General features: G+C 36.2%; 1 pseudogene; it reads right to left on the bottom strand.

Moving 5' to 3' along the window:
* Positions 1–1,506: 1,506 nt before the first annotated feature.
* The window catches only part of LOC138432371 (lys-63-specific deubiquitinase BRCC36 pseudogene), a 47,543-nt pseudogene continuing 27,858 nt past the window's right edge, over positions 1,507–21,191 (bottom strand).

Below are 21,191 nucleotides of genomic sequence, written 5' to 3'. Positions count from 1 at the left end.
TTTTAGCACATTTTAGACATTCAGGTAATCAACACCACAATCAAATTACAGAACTGTTCCATCAGCACAAAGGAACTTCTGTGTTATCTTTGATAATCACCTATATCTCATACCCCCTCCAGTCCCTGTCCCTGGCAACCATTAATATGTTCTTCACTTCTATAATTTTGTCCTTTTAAAAATTGGAAATGTTATACAAATACAGTCATACAGTAGGAGACCTTTTAATACTGGCTTTTTTCATTCCTCACAATGTGCTTGAGGTTCATCCAAGTTGTATGTATCAGTAGTCTATTTCTTTACATTGCAGGGTAGTTCCCATGGTGTGCGTGGTTGGTTTAACCACATGCTCATCTGCTGGACATCAAGGTTGTTCTGTTTGGTGTTATTACAAATGAAAATGCTAAGAACATCTGTATGGAAGTTTTTGTGCCAAAATTAGTTTTCATTTCTTTCGGATACATGTACAGGAAAATAATTGCTGAGGTAATAAAGTACATGAGTGTTTATTAGAAGTTTCTGAACTTTTTTTTTTTTCCAGAGTGACTTACCATTTTACATTCCATTCAGAAAAGTATAAAAGATCCAGTTCATATGCTCATCAGCATCTGGTATTTTCACTATTTTTTCAAAAAAATTTGGCTACACACTGAGGCATGTGATATCTTAGTTCCCCAGCTAGGGATCGAACCCATGCCCCCAGCATTGAAAGGCAGAGTCTCAACCACTGAACTGCCAAGAAGTCCCCATTTTCACTATTTTTTCTTTGGCTGTTCTGATAAGTACATAGTCAAAATTCCTTGTGGTTTTAATTTGCATCCCCCGATTACTAATAAGATGCAACATCTTTTCCTGTGCTCACTTGCCATCCACATTTCCTCTTTAGTGCTATGTCTATTCATGTTTTCTGCTCATTTACTAATTGGATTGTTTATTTTTCACTCTTGACCTCATACAGTATATTCTACATTGGTCTAGATAAATGGTTTGCAAGTAATTTCTCCCAATAATTTATTCCTCTTAAATTCTTTGCAGGGCAAAAGTTTTTACTTTTGATGAAGTCCAATATATCAACTTTTTCCTTTTAGGATTATGCTTTTAGGGTGAAGGCCAAGAACTTGTTGCCTAGCCCAGGTTTCCCCCCCCCCCCCCCCGAGATTTTTTTTCCTAAAAGTTTTATAGTTTTACATCTTACATCTAAGTTCATGATATATTTTCAATTAATTTTTGTATAAGCTATGCAGTTTAGGGCAAACTTCATTTTCTTTGCAAACTGCACCAACTTCATTTATCGAAAAGACTATCACCCTTCCTCCATTGAATTGCTTTTTTACCTTTATCAAAATCAGTTGGGCATATATACCTTGCTATCTTGATCCTTGTAGCTTCATAGTAAGTCTGCAGTCAGGTAATGTGAGTCCTTCAAATGTCTCTTCTTCAAAACTGATTTAGCTTAATTAATTTTACACCTGGATATTTTCATCCTTTTCCATTTTGTCTCCTGCTTTATTCTAGAGAAGAAAGTTCTTGCATAAACTGTTTCTTTTCTTGTTGCAACTCCTGTAAATGCTTTTGTTTTCTCTCTAGTCTGTCCTCCAACCACTGTAGTAGAGGTCTGCTGACTGCTGACCTGCACAGATTCTTAGTAAACACTGAGCCATTATGGATCTTGGTTACTGAATCCAGATGTGGAAGTCTGTGGATCCTCCTATGTGCATCTTGCCCCTCTTGATACAGGATCTTGGGCAACTCAATTTCTGACTCAAGGCACACTTTCCCAATGGTTCCATGGGGTACAATATGAATTTGGATTTCAATTCTCTCATACTCTGAGCTCTTTTGGGCCTCTATGGAGTGAAAGCAAGTATGGAGTACCTGTCTTTGTATTTTTATCTTGTAGGAAACAAGAAAATACAAGCCCTACAAAGCCTTGCTCCATAATTTTGTACATGGCTTGTGTGTGAACATCAACATGGGAAGGCCAAACAGTTATATGGGGATGGGAATGATACCAGCCCACAATTCTCAGGGTACTACTGGTTAGTTCAGTCAACCTCTCTGCCTCAGTTAAAGCTGCACACAGCTGCTCTGGAGAAATTTCCACTAGACCCTCCCTCTTATCAGAATGCCACAAGACAATGACAGAATGAATGTGAACAATTCTGACAGTGTCAATCATTTCAGCAACTGTGTGGATTTCAGTTCTAGTATATGTAAACTTGGGGATCACGCCTTAAGTCATCATTCAATTCTATGCACAGCCCCATCACCTCTTCTTTCTCTGTGCTCAGAGTGTGGTTGAGACATAGTAGGAAAGCATCTAGACTCCAGATGAACCATTTGCACCAAGTGCAACCGCCATCTTGGCTCCACCCTGCTCACGGCTGCCTCCAGTCAGCTCCAGCCTGGCCAACCGGCTGCTCAGGCACTTGGTTCTGTGGGGGCTGGGCCTGGGGTGCCCAATATTTAAACTTTCCAATAGAATATCTACAACTATCAATCTTACTGTAATTCAAATTTTAGATATATTTTAATAATCTCTCAAATTTAGATGTATTCTAATAATCCCAGTCCTCATGCTTAAACACATTTGGTGAAAGTGAAAGTTGCTCTGTCCTGTCTGACTCTTTGTGACCCCATGGATTCCATGGAATTCTCCAGGACAGAATACTGGAATGGGTAGCTGTCCCCTTCTCCAGGGGATCTTCCCAACCCAGGGATTGAACCCAGGTCTCCGGCATTGCAGGTAGATTCACCAACTGAGTTAGTATATCTGGTATTTTTTATAATTTCTCATCTAACTAAGGATTGCATAATAGTTTGTGTTACAGAATATATATGAAGTATTTTTTATTCTATACTTGTTATTCATTCCTGAGTTTATTCCTTGATAGGCAAAAATTACAACTGCACGTTATCAGCTCTTTAGTGTTTGTTGACAGCAACCTAGTGAGATAAACACTGTAATTATTGCCACTTTTCAGACTGGAAAACTGATGAGCATAACTGGTAAGAAACGCACAAATGATGAAATTGGTAATCAAACCCAGAAATTTTGTCTCTAGATTCATCTCTTAGAGTCTGTTACTTTAATATGATTTTGATTCCTTCTTAGATTTTGGGGGATTTTTTTACTGCTTGTTTTTCAGGTTTTACAGAATATTTTATTATCTCCACATCTTGTAGAGCTATTTCTGCTTTACCTTGGGTGTGACACCACCATTATTGATCCTCTCTAATGGGCTTCAAATTTATTACTGTAACAATTTTATGTTAATCTATAGCTAGATTCTTTGTACAGGGGAAACATCAACTGTTTTTCATACCCAGATTGTCAGCAAGAAGACATGATGTCCTGTTCTGGCAGAGGAGTGGGGTATAGAGATTTTCCAATCTTTTAAAATAGAGGGGTAGCCCATTTGATACCTCAGCTTACTGAATTGTCACTGGAAGAAGAGTGAGGAAGAAATGCTTAAGTGCAGGAAGAAATAGTACTTTATTTTATCTAAAGGCCAATAGCATAAAAAGTAAAAGATTTTAACTTTTTAAAGCATATAGACAGAGTTAGTTTCAAAAGTCTCTTTTATCTTTATGAAGTTGGGACTTACAAAAGAATTTATGTACAGTTAAATAGAGTTATTTGAAATAAATGGGCCAAATCTGCCTGTCAGAATTAAGGTTCTATTTCTCAGAGAAGATAAGCTTTGAGTATTTGATGAAATGATGATAGACACACAGCAACATTTATTAAGATGCATCTGTGTGCAAGACAGGATGCTAGTGGAAGAAATCTGTCCTTTGTGACATGACTTATAATAAAAGCAAAGCTGCTATTTTATCTAAAATCTTTATTTCTAAACATAATATTGTACTTTAGCAGCATCCCCTTCCTTTTGAATCCTCCTTAACCCAGGTTAGGTGGAGTTACAAAATACACTATTTATTTTCAAAGTCACACTTAGATAGTGATAAGGAAAACATTTAGGCAACCAGTGAGGGGGAAAAAACAATATAATCATAGGATGTATCCAAATTCTTTACTTGATAAACAGTTTCATTCCAATGTTCTAACATTCCTTCTGTGCCAAAAGGTCTGAAAGACTGGAAATTACTTTTCCTAGCTTGTCTTCACATAGGGTTTCAGTTTGAGTTAGCTGATGAGAAAAACTTGCTTGAGATCGAAAGTAGAATAAAATATATATATATATATATATTAGGTAGTATTTTAAAGCAGGCATGCAATATATGTATATGATAAATGTAATATTTTGCCTGGGACGGTTCAAGCCTGTCAAGGAATCATGTCCTCTGGTGCTTTTCAGAAGCTGCCATCTCCTGTGGTACCTCCCTTAAGATTCTTGAACTTTCATATTTCCTGAAACACAGATCCATCCTCTCTAGCCTTTGTTTTCCCTGTCTTTCGAATTGTAGTTTAAGATTCAAACTCTTACTTGAAGTACATAGGGTAGCTCATATGTAAATGAAAAATTTTAAGTGATGCAAAAGAAATTATAAACAACATAATGTCCAAAATTCATTGCTGAATTAAAAGCAAGTTAGCACATAAAGAAACATATTGATGTGAAGAACAATCAAGGGAAAAAATGACCTTGGAGAGACACATGCAGAAGCTTCAGATAATGGAAGTCCCTATCATAGATTTTAAAATTATACTTAAAATGATAGGATGTAAAAAGAGGTAAAAGGCACGATTGAGAATACTGGCCTAAGAACTGACACATCTAGCAATTTCCTTGGGTATTGCTGATACTACTGGTCTGGGTATCATTTTTTTTAAATAACTACTGCTTTAGAGAATATTGTCAGTGTATGGAACCCTTTTCTGTTATAGAGGATACAGTCACAACTTGGATATCAGTTTAATTCACCTCTGTGTGCACATTCTCCAATTTGTACTTCAATCCTATAATTTATATTGTAGCCTCTTCAGATGACTTGATTTTGCCCAGATAAGGAAAGAAGGAGAATTACTTGGTCATCTTTGTCCTCCTAGAGCAACCTGTATTCAGTGACAGACATATTTGTAAAAAAAAAAAAAAAAAGTAAAAGCACAGCCTTTTCTTTGAGATGAGACAGCTTCTTCAGTGCAACTTACATGCCAGAGTTTCATGTCATTATGTTGACATGTGGATTCCGCTTGACATTATGTCCCTTGTTTCTTTCCTCCTTTCATGATCTTCCATATTTCTTTTTGGCTAATTCCCTTAATACATCAGGTGTTTAAGTATATGAAAACTCCAGAAATGGTATCGTCTGCATACTCTTTCTATTACCTGCTTTTCACCTCTTAGCTATTATTATTCTTATCTCTTATTATGTCTGATAAATTTTGATTGAGTGCTAGAAATTTTGGAAGAAACAAAAACAATGTACTGTTTATTAAAGTGTCCATTCATTGTACGCAGCTATTGAAATTAAAATTTAAAATAATTAAGATGAAATAGAATTAAAATTGTGTTCCAAAGTCATGTAGCCACCTTTCAAGTGTTCAGTAATCACATGCGGTTACTGGATATAATTTTGGACATTGCAGCTTCCACAGTAACAGAAAGTTTTGTTAGAAAGTTCCATTTTTGAGACTTTGACTCATGCTGTTTTCCTACCATTAGGGCTTATATATAATCTAATCACATTATTCCAGTTAGAGGCAGCAGTAATTAAATTTGCCTTTAGTTTGCCTTTTTCTTTTTTTTTTTATTCCAATGTTAATGTCTTTTTTTAAATATGAATTTATTTATTTTAATTGGAGGTTAATTACTTTACAATATTGTATTGGTTTTGCCGCACATCATTTTGGGTTTGCCTTTGCTCCTAGAATGTATGCCATGTGAGTTCTCAAATGGCAAACCTGGTAGTCTGTAAATTCTATTCTTTGTATTCCCAATACAATGGAATTGTTAAAGGCTCTTTTTAGTTTAGTTGCTCCCTTTGTAGATTTCAAAAGCTCCATACAGTCTAAGGAAATAGAAACATCCTCTGGGTGAGGTGGGGGATTAGGACAGATTTCTCTGGTCTTGCTTCTCTGTAGTTCTTTTTTCTATCAGATCTTGTCCCCTCAAGTTTGACTGAATTAGCAGTTCTGAAATTTAACTTTCAATCCATAATCTCACTACTTTCACAAAAACTCTGGCTTTAAGAGTTCTGGTTGTTTGTTCAGCCAATTTAAGAATTAATGAAAATTTAGAGGAACAAAGCATCACACAAGATTGAGCTCACTTCAGGACATATTTCTTCTCTCTGGTAACTTGGCCTTTCAATTCCTGACTGAATTATATGTCGTTCTATGCCTTTATTTAGTAACTTAAACTTTTTTTTTTTTATCTTTGCCCCTCCTTCTTGTGTGGATTATTAAATACGTAGCTGGATATTTTTCATCATTTTTGAAACTTTCTTAGTCATTTTTTCTTCAAATATTGCTTTGGGCTTATTTATTACCGCTCTCTTTCCAAGTCTCCAACTATCCATGTTAGACTACATTACTGTTCTCTGTTACTCTCTCCTCTGTATTTAAAATCTGTTTTCATTTTCTGCTTCCATTCTGAACATTTTCTTTAAACCTGTCTTCTAACTCATTCTCTTTTCATCTCAGTCTATCTTGTTAAACCCATCTATTTTTACTGAATTTTATAAATTTACATTCCAGTCCTCTTCCAATTTTCTATCTTGTTTTCTATCATTTTATCATATTAAGGATTATTAGGATCATTACATCATACAGATTTTGTCTGAGTTTGTTTTTACTGTTTTGTTTTGTATGTGTCTTTGCTTTGCATGAATGGTGTATTTATTTTTCTTTTGCCGATAATTGAGTAACATAGTGTTGAATATCAAATATAAAATTTGTAGAAATGATTAAAGGATTTTCACTAGTTTATATCCTTCTAAAGAAGATTTTTATTCATTGTTGTCATGTGTTAAGGGCAAGGGCAACCCAGATAACTTTAAACTCTTTATAGGAATTTAGATTATTTGAAGTGGTGCTGCTTTGCTAAAACTGACAGTATTTTTCTGAATCACTTTTATCTCTGGAGATTAGCACTTTATGTCCTCAAGACAAGGCAGAGAAGATTTAAAAGCTCTTTCAGCTTGTCTGCTTCTGGACTTCATTTATATATATATATATATATATATATATATATATATATATATATATATATATATTTTCCAAGAGAAGTCAGTTATATAGTCAGTTAGCTCTCTTCACTGGTATTAGTGGGAAATTAAATTCACTTAGCATTACAAAAAATATGGTAAAGTAAAATATGTGTCTAAAAATTTTTCTTGGCATTCACAGTTAATTAGAAAAAATATAAGTACTTATTTCTGATATTAAGTATATTCAGAAGAAAGGAACATTAAATACAGTCACAAACATTTGTTGCTTTTACATGGTTATCCACCAGTATATTAAGATGCATATTTTACTACATTTTGCTTATTCTTCTAAAATAGGTTATTACTGCTGGAAAAAAAAAAAAGGATGTAATGACTAGAGGAATATGATACCCATGTATAGGGTAGGGTACAATAGAGTATGAGGGGAAAATAACTGTTAAAAATGTATTTTAAATGTAAAAACATATATAGTGAAGTATGCATGTTTTCTGGCAATTGTCCATGGTCCTTTATATTTAAAATACATTTCAATGAAATTTTTACACAAGTGTACATTGATAGAATTATTTTTTCTTTACTGGTATGGGGCCTGACGCTTAGAGAATTACTTGTAAGTACCTCTGAGCCTCAGACCTACATCTGAATAAACTCCAATTCCTGTTTTCTAGATGCTGTTTCTTATGATTATATATGCATGAATATTTTAATAGTTCTTTCTTAGCATGCTTACTTCAGTAAAATGCCGTTGCATTTTTTAAAATTTTTGTTTCACTGTCTTAGTTTCTTCATTGTATTATAAATATTTCAGCCCTCTTCTCCCTCCCCATATAATTTTTTCACTGACAATGTTGAAGTAATTGCTTTTGATTGACTAGAAAACAATTCTTCAATATGAAACTAGTTTTTTCTTATTTATTAAGCTAGAAGCTAGAAAAACAACTTATTTCCCAATAAAATAGCACATAATTAGAAAACATAACACTGTAAAATAATATAAAGTTGTTTTTGTTTTTTTATGTTGAGCCATGCTTCTTTGTATTTTCATCTTCAAAATTGGTGTTTGAAACTTTGGTCATCAACCTGACTCTTGTAACTTAAACATAGGTTTGTCTTTTCTCTCATTGTCTTTCTTCTTACTCTGTAGGCTTTTATAACTTTAATATTTATTCTGGGATATTTGAAATTTTATCAGGATAGGTGTATGCATGGATATGTTTTTTTAAGTTTTAGTTTTTTATTTTTTAAATTTTAAAATCTTTAATTCTTACATGCATTCCCAAACATGAACCCCCCTCCCACCTCCCTCCCCAGAACATCTTTCTGGGTCATCCCCATGCACCAGCCCCAAGCATGCTGCATCCTGCGTCAGACATAGACTGGCGGTTCAATTCACATGATAGTATACATGTTAGAATGTCATTCTCCCAAATCATCCCACCCTCTCCCTCTCCCTCTGAGTCCAAAAGTCCATTATACACATCTGTGTCTCTTTCCCTGTCTTGCATACAGGGTCATCATTGCCATCTTCCTAAATTCCATATATATGTGTTAGTATACTGTATTGGTGTTTTTCTTTCTGGCTTACTTCACTCTGTATAATCGGCTCCAGTTTCATCCATCTCATCAGAACTGATTCAAATGAATTCTTTTTAACGGCTGAGTAATACTCCATTGTGTATATGTACCACAGCTTTCTTATCCATTCATCTGCTGATGGACATCTAGGTTGTTTCCATGTCCTGGCTATTATAAACAGTGCTGCGATGAACATTGGGGTACATGTGTCTCTTTCAATTCTGGTTTCCTCGGTGTGTATGCCCAGAAGTGGGATTGCTGGGTCATAAGGTAGTTCTATTTGCAATTTTTTAAGGAATCTCCACACTGTTCTCCATAGTGGCTGTACTAGTTTGCATTCCCACCAACAGTGTAGGAGGGTTCCCTTTTCTCCACACCCTCTCCAGCATTTATTGCTTGCAGATTTTTGGATCGCAGCCATTCTGACTGGTGTGAAGTGGTACCTCATTGTGGTTTTGATTTGCATTTCTCTAATAATGAGTGATGTTGAGCATCTTTTCATGTGTTTGTTAGCCATCCGTATGTCTTCTTTGGAGAAATGTCTATTTAGTTCTTTGGCCCATTTTTTGATTGGGTCGTTTATTTTTCTGGAGTTGAGCTGCAGAAGTTGCTTGTATATTTTTGAGATTAGTTGTTTGTCAGTTGCTTCATTTGCTATTATTTTCTCCCATTCAGATGGCTGTCTTTTCACCTTGCTTATATTTTCCTTTGTTGTGCAGAAGCTTTTAATTTTAATTAGATCCCATTTGTTTATTTTTGCTTTTATTTCCAGAATTCTGGGAGGTGGATCATAGAGGATCCTGCTGTGATTTATGTCTGAGAGTGTTTTGCCTATGTTCTCCTCTAGGAGTTTTATAGTTTCTGATCTTACATTTAGATCTTTAATCCATTTTGAGTTTATTTTTGTGTGCGGTGTTAGAAAGTGATCTAGTTTCATTCTTTTACAAGTGGTTGACCAGTTTTCCCAGCACCACTTGTTAAAGAGATTGTCTTTACTCCATTGTATATTCTTGCCTCCTTTGTCAAAGATAAGGTGTCCATATGTGTGTGGATTTATCTCTGGGCTTTCTATTTTGTTCCATTGATCTATATGTCTGTCTTTGTGCCAGTACCATACTGTCTTGATGACTGTGGCTTTGTAGTAGAGCCTGAAGTCAGGCAAGTTGATTCCTCCAGCTCCATTCTTCTTTCTCAAGATTGCTTTGGCTATTCGAGGTTTTTTGTATTTCCATACAAAGCTTGAAATTATTTGTTCTAGTTCTGTGAAAAATGTGGCTGGTAGCTTGATAGGGATTGCATTGAATTTGTAAATTGCTTTGGGTAGTATACTCATTTTCACTATATTGATTCTTCCAATCCATGAACATGGTATATTTCTCCATCTATTAGTGTCCTCTTTGATTTCTTTCATCAGTGTTTTATAGTTTTCTATATATAGGTCTTTAGTTTCTTTAGGTAGATATATTCCTAAGTATTTTATTCTTTTCGTTGCAATGGTGAATGGAATTGTTTCCTTAATTTCTTTTTCTACTTTCTCATTATTCGTGTATAGGAATGCAAGGGATTTCTGTGTGTTGATTTTATATCCTGCAACTTTACTATATTCATTGATGAGCTCTAGTAATTTTCTGGTGGAGTCTTTAGGGTTTTCCATGTAGAGGATCATGTCATCTGCAAACAGTGAGAGTTTTACTTCTTCTTTTCCAATTTGGATTCCTTTTATTTCTTTTTCTGCTCTGATTGCTGTGGCCAAAACTTCCAGAACTATGTTGAATAGTAGCGGTGAAAGTGGACACCCTTGTCTTGTTCCTGACTTTAGGGGAAATGCTTTCAATTTTTCACCATTGAGGATAATGTTTGCTGTGGGTTTGTCATAGATAGCTTTTATTATGTTGAGATATGTTCCTTCTATTCCTGCTTTCTGGAGAGTTTTTATCATAAATGGATGTTGAGTTTTGTCAAAGGCCTTCTCTGCATCTATTGAGATAATCATATGGTTTTTATTTTTCAATTTGTTAATGTGGTGAATTACATTGATTGATTTGCGGATATTGAAGAATCCTTGCATCCCTGGGATAAAGCCCACTTGGTCATGATGTATGATCTTTTTAATGTGTTGTTGGATTCTGATTGCTAGAATTTTGTTGAGGATTTTTGCATCTATGTTCATCAGAGATATTGGCCTGTAGTTGTCTTTTTTTGTGACATCTTTGTCAGGTTTTGGTATTAGGGTGATGGTGGCCTCAAAGAATGAGTTTGGAAGTTTACCTTCCTCTGCAATTTTCTGGAAGAGTTTGAGTAGGATAGGTGTTAGCTCTTCTCGAAATTTTTGGTAGAATTCAGCTGTGAAGCCATCTGGACCTGGGCTTTTGTTTGCTGGAAGATTTCTGATTACAGTATCAATTTCCGTGCTTGTGATGGGTCTGTTAAGATTTTCTATTTCTTCCTGGTTCAGTTTTGGAAAATTGTACTTTTCTAAGAATTTGTCCATTTCTTCCACGTTGTCCATTTTATTGGCATACAACTGCTGATAGTAGTCTCTTATGATCCTTTGTATTTCTGTGTTGTCTGTTGTGATCTCTCCATTTTCATTTCTAATTTTATTGATTTGATTTTTCTCTCTTTGCTTCTTGATGAGTCTGGCTAATGGTTTGTCAATTTTATTTATCCTTTCAAAGAACCAGCTTTTGGCTTTGTTGATTTTTGCTATGGTCTCTTTTGTTTCTTTTGCATTTATTTCTGCCCTAATTTTTAAGATTTCTTTCCTTCTACTCACTCTGGGGTTCTCCAACTCTTCCTTTTCTAGTTGCTTTAGTTGTAGAGTTAGGTTATTTATTTGACTTTTTTCTTGTTTCTTGAGGTATGCCTGTATTGCTATGAACTTTCCTCTTAGCACTGCTTTTATAGTGTCCCACAGGTTTTGGGTTGTTGTGTTTTCATTTTCATTAGTTTCTATGCATATTTTGATTTCTTTTTTGATTTCTTCTGTGATTTGTTGGTTATTCAGAAGTGTGTTGTTCAACCTCCATATGTTAGAATTTTTAATAGTTTTTCTCCTGTAATTGAGATCTAATCTTAATGCATTATGGTCAGAAAAGATGCTTGGAATGATTTCGATTTTTTTGAATTTATCAGGTTTAGATTTATGGCCCAGTATGTGATCTATCCTGGAGAAGGTTCCATGAGCACTTGAAAAAAAGGTGAAATTCGTTGTTTTGGGGTGAAATGTCCTATAGATATCAATTAGGTCTAACTGATCTAATGTATCATTTAAAGTTTGCGTTTCTTTGTTAATTTTCTGTTTAGTTGATCTGTCCATAGGTGTGAGTGGGGTATTAAAGTCTCCCACTATTATTGTGTTATTGTTGATTTCCCCTTTCATACTTGTTAGCATTTGTCTTACATATTGCGGTGCTTCTATATTGGGTGCATATATATTTATAATTGTTATATCTTCTTCTTGGATTGTTCCTTTGATCATTATGTAGTGGCCTTCTTTGTCTCTTTTCACAGCCTTTGGTTTAAAGTCTATTTTATCGGATATGAGTATTGCCACTCCTGCTTTCTTTTGGTCTCTATTCGCGTGGTATATCTTTTTCCAGCCCTTCACTTTCAGTCTGTATGTGTCCCTTGTTTTGAGGTGGGTCTCTTGTAAGCAGCATATAGAGGGGTCTTGTTTTTGTATCCATTCGGCCAGTCTTTGCCTTTTGGTTGGGGCGTTCAACCCATTTACGTTTAAGGTAATTATTGATAAGTATGATCCCGTTGCCATTTACTTTATTGTTTTGGGTTCGGGTTTATACACCCTTTTCGTGTTTCCTGTCTAGAGGATATCCTTTAGAATTTGTTGGAGAGCTGGTTTGGTGGTGCTGAATTCTCTCAGCTTTTGCTTGTCTGTAAAGCTTTTGATTTCTCCTTCGTATTTGAATGAGATCCTTGCTGGGTACAGTAATCTGGGCTGTAGGTTATTGTCTTTCATCACTTTAAGTATGTCTTGCCATTCCCTCCTGGCCTGAAGAGTTTCTATTGACAGATCAGCTGTTATCCTTATGGGAATCCCCTTGTGTGTTATTTGTTGTTTTTCCCTTGCTGCTTTTAATATTTGTTCTTTGTGTTTGATCTTTGTTAATTTGATTAATATGTGTCTTGGGGTGTTTCGCCTTGGGTTTATCCTATTTGGGACTCTCTGTGTTTCTTGGACTTGGGTGATTATTTCCTTCCCCATTTTAGGGAAGTTTTCAACTATTATCTCCTCAAGGATTTTCTCATGATCTTTCTTTCTGTCTTCTTCTTCTGGGACTCCTATAATTCGAATGTTGGAGCGTTTCATATTGTCCTGGAGGTCTCTGAGATTGTCCTCGTTTCTTTTAATTCGTTTTTCTTGTTTCCTCTCTGATTCATTTATTTCTACCATTCTATCTTCTATTTCACTAATCCTATCTTCTGCCTCCGTTATTCTACTATTTGTTGCCTCCAGAGTGTTTCTGATCTCATTTATTGTGTTATTCATTATATTTTGACTCTTTTTTATTTCTTCTAGGTCCTTGTTAAACCTTTCTTGCATCTTCTCAATCCTTGTCTCTAGGCTATTTATCTGTGTTTCCATTTTGATTTCAAGATTTTGGATCATTTTCACTATCAATATTCGGAATTCCTTCTCCGGTAGATTCCCTACTTCTTCCTCTTTTGTTTGGTTTGGTGGGCAACTCTCCTTTTCCTTTACCTGCTGAGTATTCCTCTGTCTCTTCATGTTGGTTATATTGCTGCGTTTGGGGTGGCCTTTTTATATTCTGATAATTTGTGGAGTTCTCTTTATTATGGAGCTTCCTCACTTTGGGTGGGGTTCTATCAGTGGCTTGTCAAGGTTTCCTGGTTAGGGAGGCTTGTGTTGGAGTTTTGGTGGGTGGAGCTGGGTTTCTTCTCTCTGGGGTGCAATGGAGTGACCCGTAATGGGTTATGAGACATCAAAGGTTTTGGGATAATTTTGAGCTGCCTGTATATTGAGGCTCAGGGGAGTGTTCCTGTGTTGCTGGAGAATTTGCGTGGTATGTCTTGTTCTGGAACTTGTTGGCCCTTGGGTGGAGCTTGGTTTCAGTGTAGGTATGAAGGCATTTGATGAGCTCCTATTGCTTAATGTTCCCTGAATTCAAGAGTTCTCTAATGTTTTCAGGCTTTGGGTTTAAGCTTCCTGCTTCTGGTTTTCAGTTTTATTTTCACAGTAGCCTCTAGACTTCTCCATCTATACAGCACCGATGATAAAACATCTAGGTTAAAGATGAAAAGTTTCTCCACCTTGAGGGACACTCAGAGAGGTTCACTGAGTTACAAGGAGAAGAGAAGATGGAGGGGGTAGTTAGAGGTAACTGGAATGAGATGCGGTGAGATCAAGAGAGGAGAGAGCAGGCTAGCCAGTAGTCACTTCCTTATGTGCGCTCTATAGTCTGGACCGCTCAGAGGTATTTACAGAGTTATACGGGGAAGAGGAGAGGGAGGAAGTAGACAGAGGTGACCAGGAGGATAAGAGAGAGGAATGAGTAGGAGAGAGACAAATCCTGCCAGTAACCAGTTCCTTAGGTGTTCTCTACCGTCTGGAACACACAGAGATTCACAGAGTTGGATAGAGAAGAGATGGGGGAGAAAAGAGACAGAGGCCACCTGGTGGAGAAAGAGGAGAGGCCAGAGGAGGAGAGAGTGGACAAGTCAGTAATCTCGCTCTCAGGTAAACTTGGGTAGTGAAGTTTGGGTTTTTAAATGTACAAAATTGACAACAAAGATTAAAAATCTGGAGTAGAGGTTGGATTTTCAAAGATACAATATTAAGGAAAAGCAGAAGGAAAAAGGAAGAAAGAAAAAAAAAGAATTATTAAAAAACAAACAAACAAAAAAAAACAAAACAAAACACCAACAACCATCCAAAGCGTATATATGGTGTTTGCCTTAAAAAAAAAAAGTCTTTTTTTTAAAAAAATAGTAATACTAGGTTATAGAAATAAAAATTAGAGGAGAAATAGAAGACTTAACAATTAAAAAAAAGCTCGGAAAAAAAAGAAAAAAAAAGCAAAAGGCAAAAAAAAAAAGAATGATTTTAAAAATATTAAAAAATTAAAAATATATCTGGCTCTTCTCTGATGTTATGGGCCGTGTGGGCTCACTTCCAAGGTGGTTCCCTCTGTTTAACTTCTTCTGTTTGCTGGTTTTTAGGCTCACTAGTTCAGTCGCGCTGTGGGGAGGGGGGATGCTGCAAACAAATAGCACTGTCGTGTGTACACAGTATCTCTGCCCCGCTTGACCTGTCCTTTCTCACGGCGTACAAACCGCTCCGGCTCTACGATGCTCAGCCAGGAACCGTCTGGGGCCGGCCCTAGGCTGCGTGCACTTCCCCGGTCCAAGCCGCTCAGGTTCGGCCCTCAGGCAGCCCTCAGAGGCACAAATGCGGCTGGGACTGCGCTTTGTGCCCTTCCCAGGTCCGAGTAGCTCAGGAGTTTGGCGAGCGCGATCGCCGGGGCTTGTCACCTTTTCCGCCGCTACCGCTCAGCTCTCTGGGTGGACCGCTGGCGCACCCCGTGAGGCAGACTGTGACTGTCCAGCACCCCCAGAAGTCTTAGCAAAGGAGCCTGCTTGCAGTTAGGTAAGTAAAGTCTCTCCGGGTCTGCAATTGCCCCTTTCCAGTCCTTATGGCTCTGGCTGCCTGTCCCCGGCGGGGAATGGTCTGCAGCCGGCTTTTTCCGCTCCGTCCTTTGTTCTGTGCTCAGTCCTGGCGGTGTCTTATGTTCGAGCTTTTCGCGTGGTAGCTATCCCACAGTCTGGTTTGCTAGCCCAAGTTAGATCGTTCTGGTTGCGCGTGGGGCGTTCCTGCCCGATTCTTACAAAGCTCTGCAGCCCGCGCCTCCCGCGCGTCCCTGCCCTGCCCCCACTTCCCAATGGGGGATGCAGGCGTCTCTGCTGCTTTTCCGCTGGGGGAGTTACTGGTGGGCTTGTAATCTCTTGGTTTTAATTATTTATCTATTTTTCCTTCCTGTTATGTTGCCCTCTGTGTTTCCAAGGCTCGCCACAGACTCGGCAGGGAGAGTGTTTCCTGGTGTTTGGAAACCTCTCTTCTTAAAATTCCCTTCCCGGGACGGGCTTCCCTTCCCGGGACGGAGCTCCCTCCCCACCTCCTTTGTCTCCTTTTTCGTCTTTTATATTTTTTCCTACCTGTTTTTGAAGACAATGGTCTGCTTTTCTGGTTGCCTGATGTCCTCTGCCAGCCTACAGAAGTTGTTTTGTGGAGTTTGCTCGGCGTTGAAATGTTCTTTTGAGGAATTTGTGAGGGAGAACGTGATCTTCCCGTCCTATTCCTCCGCCATCTTTTTCTGTCCTGGATATGTTTTTTAATTCATTGTGGTATTCAAAAAGCTGTTCATTTTCTTAGATAATTATATCATCTCCTCTGGGAATTAGGTAGTGGATTTTAATTTCTAATTTTAATGTTGATGGTTAGGTCTATAACTCTAAATATTTTGATAATATATTTAGCTTTTTATTTGCTGACTATAAACAAAGTTTATTTGCAACTATGAAACATGAAAAATTTATCTCACTGACACTTTCTTCATCTCCATGTGTCATCCTTTTAATAAATTGTATTATATATTTATCACCATATGGCACAAACTGATAGCTTCAGACAGTACCTCAACTTTCTTTTAGTAGGAAGAGGTCAATACCCACCTCCAAACACTATTTTGCCATTACTTATTCCCCATATCTACCAATTTTGCTATTTATTCTATACCACAAAAGTCACTGAATTTGTATTCTGGTAATTAAAAGAAAATCTTTCAAGATATGTTCATAGTTTGATTCTAATTTTCAAAGACAACATTGTGGCCATAAATATCATTTACTCTAGAAATGAAATTGTGAGTTTGGGTTTATAGAGATGGATATGTGATCCTGTTATGATAATTCTACATCATGAAGGAAAAAGATATATAATGGAAATTTGGAGGGAAAGCATGGAAAGGAAAAACTCATAAAAAGCATTTTTAAAAGTTAGATTTTATTTAATAGTCAACTTCTCACTAACATCATCTTACATTTTTATCATATCATAAATAGCTGAAATTTAAGTTTCCTTTTGAAACTACTTCATTTGAAGTCTTCTCTTATTTATACTAATGTAGACTGACATCTAGGCTTGATACATAACTCACATCTTAAAAAGTCTCTATCAAGAATGTTTTATTTGAAGTTTTGTCAGTTATTTTGGATTTTATTTGATCTTGATCAGAGAATATGTAGAATCCTTACCTTTTAGAAAGTGTTATTTCCTTCATTTTAGTTTATACCAGATTATGTACTTATGAAACAAACAAATTTATTTTTAGCCTTTCTCTTTTTACAAGGCCAAAGAACAAATTCTTTATAATTTCCTGGAAGCCCTGGAAGATCTCAAAGACAGTTTTAGGTGCAAAATTTACCATTTTGGATTTGATTTGGGGATGGAAAAAGTCAAAAGTTGTCAGGAAGTTTGAGTGTGGGATTAAATAGAATCATGAGTTAGTAACAATACTCAGCTAACTATTTAACCAATGTGAAAATAAAATATTTTATATATAAAAACTAGAACATTTTAAAAATAGTAACACAATTATAAAGAGACTTAGATTTTTCAAAAATGAGAACACTTTGTTCTTTTAAGTAATCAAGGACATGAGAAAAGTCACCATAATGTAGAGTTACTTATTCTGAGACACAATATCTTTGCTTGAAAAGATTACGCAGAATGTAAAGAGAAACCCTTTTTAAACATAAGAAAATTTTGTCATTTTTACAGAGAAAAACTTAAATTCTAATTTAGCATCAGTGTAATTTTTAAACTAAAGTTCTTTCTAAACAATCTTAATACATCTGCTGAACTTTAGCCAGCTTTGACCCAAACAAATAAAAATTCCTTTTCATGAATGTTATACAAGTTTATATATTCAACTAGGTCTTGTCATACATTTTCCTCTAATTCTAGGAAAAAGGTCTTATTTTGGAATAGAACTATTTTGCTTTTCTTTTAACAAAAATTGATCCTGTACACCCTATATATAAAATTGTTATCTTGCTCCTAGTAGAGTCTCTGACATTTATTGAGTATAACTTTTAACCACAATAACCTCAATTTCCCACAGTAACTATGAGATAGATAATGATGCACTTCTTTCATACAGTGTAATTTTGTAACTGACTAGGAGAACTCAAAGGTCTGTGTATCAAGGCATGGTTTTTCCAGTGGTCATGTATGGATGTGAGAGTTGGACTGTGAAGAAAGCTAAGCACCGAAGCATTGATGCTTTTGAACTGTGGTGTCGGAGAAGACTCTTGAGAGTCCTTTGGACTGGAAGGAGATCCAACCAGTCCATCCTAAAGGAGATCAGTCATCACTGACTCAATGGATATGGGTTTAGGTGGACTCCTGGAGTTGGTGATGGACAGAGAGGTCTGGCATGCTGCTGTTCATGGTGTCACAGTGTCGGACACGACTGAGCGACTGAACTGAACTGAGGAGAACACTTGAATATACATCTCACAATTTTCACGGGTATATACTACCATACAATTGCACTCATCTCAGATGCTAGGAAAGTAATACTCAAAATTCTCCAAGCCAGGCTATCACAGTACATGAACTGTGAACTTCCAGATGTTCAAGCTGGATTTAGAAAAGGCAGAGGAGAGATCAAATTGCCAACATCCACTGGATCCGCTGGAAGAAGAACTAAAGAGCCTCTTATGAAAGTGAAAAAGAAGAGTGAAAATGTTGGCTTAAAACTCAACATTCAGAAAACTAAGATCATGGCATCCAGTCCCATCACTTCATGGCAAATACATGAAATAATGGAAACTGAGAGACTTTATTTTTTTTTATTTTTTCTCCAATTTCCATGCAGACGGTGACTGCAGCCAAGAAATTAAGACACTCGCTCCTTGGAAGAAAAGCTATGACAAACCTAGATATATATTGAAAAGCAGAGATATTAGTTTACCAACAAAGGTCCATCTAGTCAAAGCTATGATTTTCCCAGTAGTCAAGTATGGATCTGAGATTTGGACTATAAAGAAAACTGAGCACTGAAAAACTTTTGAACTATGCTGTTGGAGAATCCCTTGAGAGTTCCTTGGACTGCAAGGAGATCGAACCGGTCCATCCTAAAGGAAATCTGTCCTGAATATTCATTGGAAGGACTGATGCTGAAGCTGACACTCCAATACTTTGGCCACCTGATGTGAAGAACCGACTCATTGGAAAAGACCCTGATGCTGGGAAAGATTAAAGGCAGGAGGAGAAGGTGAGGACAGAGGATGAGATGATTTGATGGGATCGCTGTCACAATGGACATGAGTTTGAGTAGGCTCTGGGAGTTGGTGATGGGCAGGGAACCCTGGCATGTTGCTGTCCATGGGATTGCAAAGAGTTGGACACGACTGAGCGACGGAACTGAACTGAATACTTATTTCAGATACAATATTCATAGCTGCTCTGTACTGTAAAAATTGATAAAAATGTATATAAACTTAAAATTACACTTCGGTATTCTATCTTACTGGCTTCCCAGGTAACTCAGTGGTAAAGAATCCTCCTGCCATTGCAGCAGACTTAGGTTTGATAGCTGAGTCAAGAAGATCCCCTGGAGCAGGAAATGGCAACTCACTCCAGTATTCTTGGGCTTCCCTTCTGTCTCAGTTGGTAAAGAATCCGCTTGCAATGTGAAGACTTGGATTCGATCCCTGGGTTGGGAAGATCCCCTGGAGAAGGGAATGGCTACCCACTCCAGTATTTGGGCCTGGAGAATTCCATGTACTGTAGAGTCCATGAGATCGCCAAGATTCAGACATGACTGAGCAACTTTCAGGTTTCATTAATTAACTTAATATAGCATAAGTCTAAGGCTTTAAGTTACCCAGTGATCTTGAAAAATGTCTTCCAGGTATCATACTATAAAACATAAGTGTTAGTTACTCAATCATGTCTGACTCTTTGTGACCCCATGGACGTAGCCCACCAGACTCCACTGTGTGGAATTCTTCAGGCAAGAATACTGGAGTGGGTTGCCATTTCCTACTTCAGGAGATCTTCCCAACCCAAGGATCAAACCCAGGTTGCCTGCATTGCAGGCAGAGTTTACTGTCTGAGCCACCAGGGAAGCCCATACTATAAAACATAGTTACTATTAACATTTTTCAGAGTAATGATTCAATTTGATTAAATGCAAATTTTTATTTCTTTATCATTGTAAACATCTAGTATGTGTAATCCTAGCCTATTTGATTAGTAAACATGTACAAATGTACCTGCTTTTCTTGAGAGAATATGCTAAGGTAGAATAAAAATGTATGTTCATATTGTACATAACACTGATAATTGAGAAGACATTCTTATGAAAAAAAAATGCTAAATAAGTCTTATTTGCCAAAGACATACCTAAAATTATGTTTACTTGAATTCTTAGAATGTTTTGTTGATTTCTATAATAAAAAATAAATAATATTTAATAAAACACATCCTAAAAGAATATAAAACTGTTCTATGCAATAAATAGTAATTTATATAAACTAGTATTTTAGTAATAGTAATATAATAATATTTAATAACATGAAATAAATTTTAATCATATAGTATATAATATAAAGCTATTATAAAATACATTTTGTACACATTAGAAATATTAATTTAATTTCCTTAATTTCTAAAATTTTAAGTATACTCAATTTATATAAATGCTTATTTATTTCTAAACCAATCAGAATAGATCTTTAAATAATTTTATAATCTGATTTGATCATATCATTGTCAGTAAGATAGTATTATACTTACATAACATATATACACATATGTATAACTGTAGATACAATAGTTCATAACTTAAATTTTAAATTCACTGATTCATGTGAAAAAGCTGACTCTTGTTCTTGCCTCCTCTTTATATTTTTACCAGATGCTGTGTTTTACAGCTGTGTGTGTATATACTCAGTCAGTTCAGTCATGTCTGACTCAGTGACCCTATAGACTTTCTACAGGTAAAGCAAATTGAAATTACTCTCAAAATGACAGCTAAAATGTTTAGCTAAAGCATCTCCAGTGACATTTGTGAAGGAGACCTTCAAGAATTTCTGTACCATGATGTATAATATTAAGTAGAATATAGACTATATTTTAAATGAGAGAGCAAAGAGAGTTCAGGGAGATGTATAGGCCAAATCTACAAAGATTATCCGCATAGAAAAAAAAAAAAAACAACCCAGCCCGTTTCCAATTATGTTTGTTAGCTTCAAGTGCTATAATTATTGCATCTTCAATTCCTTAAATTTTGACTGTAAAAGAATAAAGGGATATATGCTTGTGATTGAAGAATGGCTTTCTTACTAATTGGTTATCTTAGTTCATTTGCCACCAAAGTATTTCCTTTAGCTTTGGAGAGCGGTTGCTAATTCCTTGGGTATAACATCCC

Source organism: Ovis canadensis, chromosome 2 (assembly GCF_042477335.2).
Source record: "Ovis canadensis isolate MfBH-ARS-UI-01 breed Bighorn chromosome 2, ARS-UI_OviCan_v2, whole genome shotgun sequence".
Lineage (NCBI taxonomy): Eukaryota > Metazoa > Chordata > Mammalia > Artiodactyla > Bovidae > Ovis > Ovis canadensis.
The sequence above is the reverse complement of the archived record's forward strand: the minus strand, read 5'-3'. Positions and strand labels throughout refer to the sequence as shown.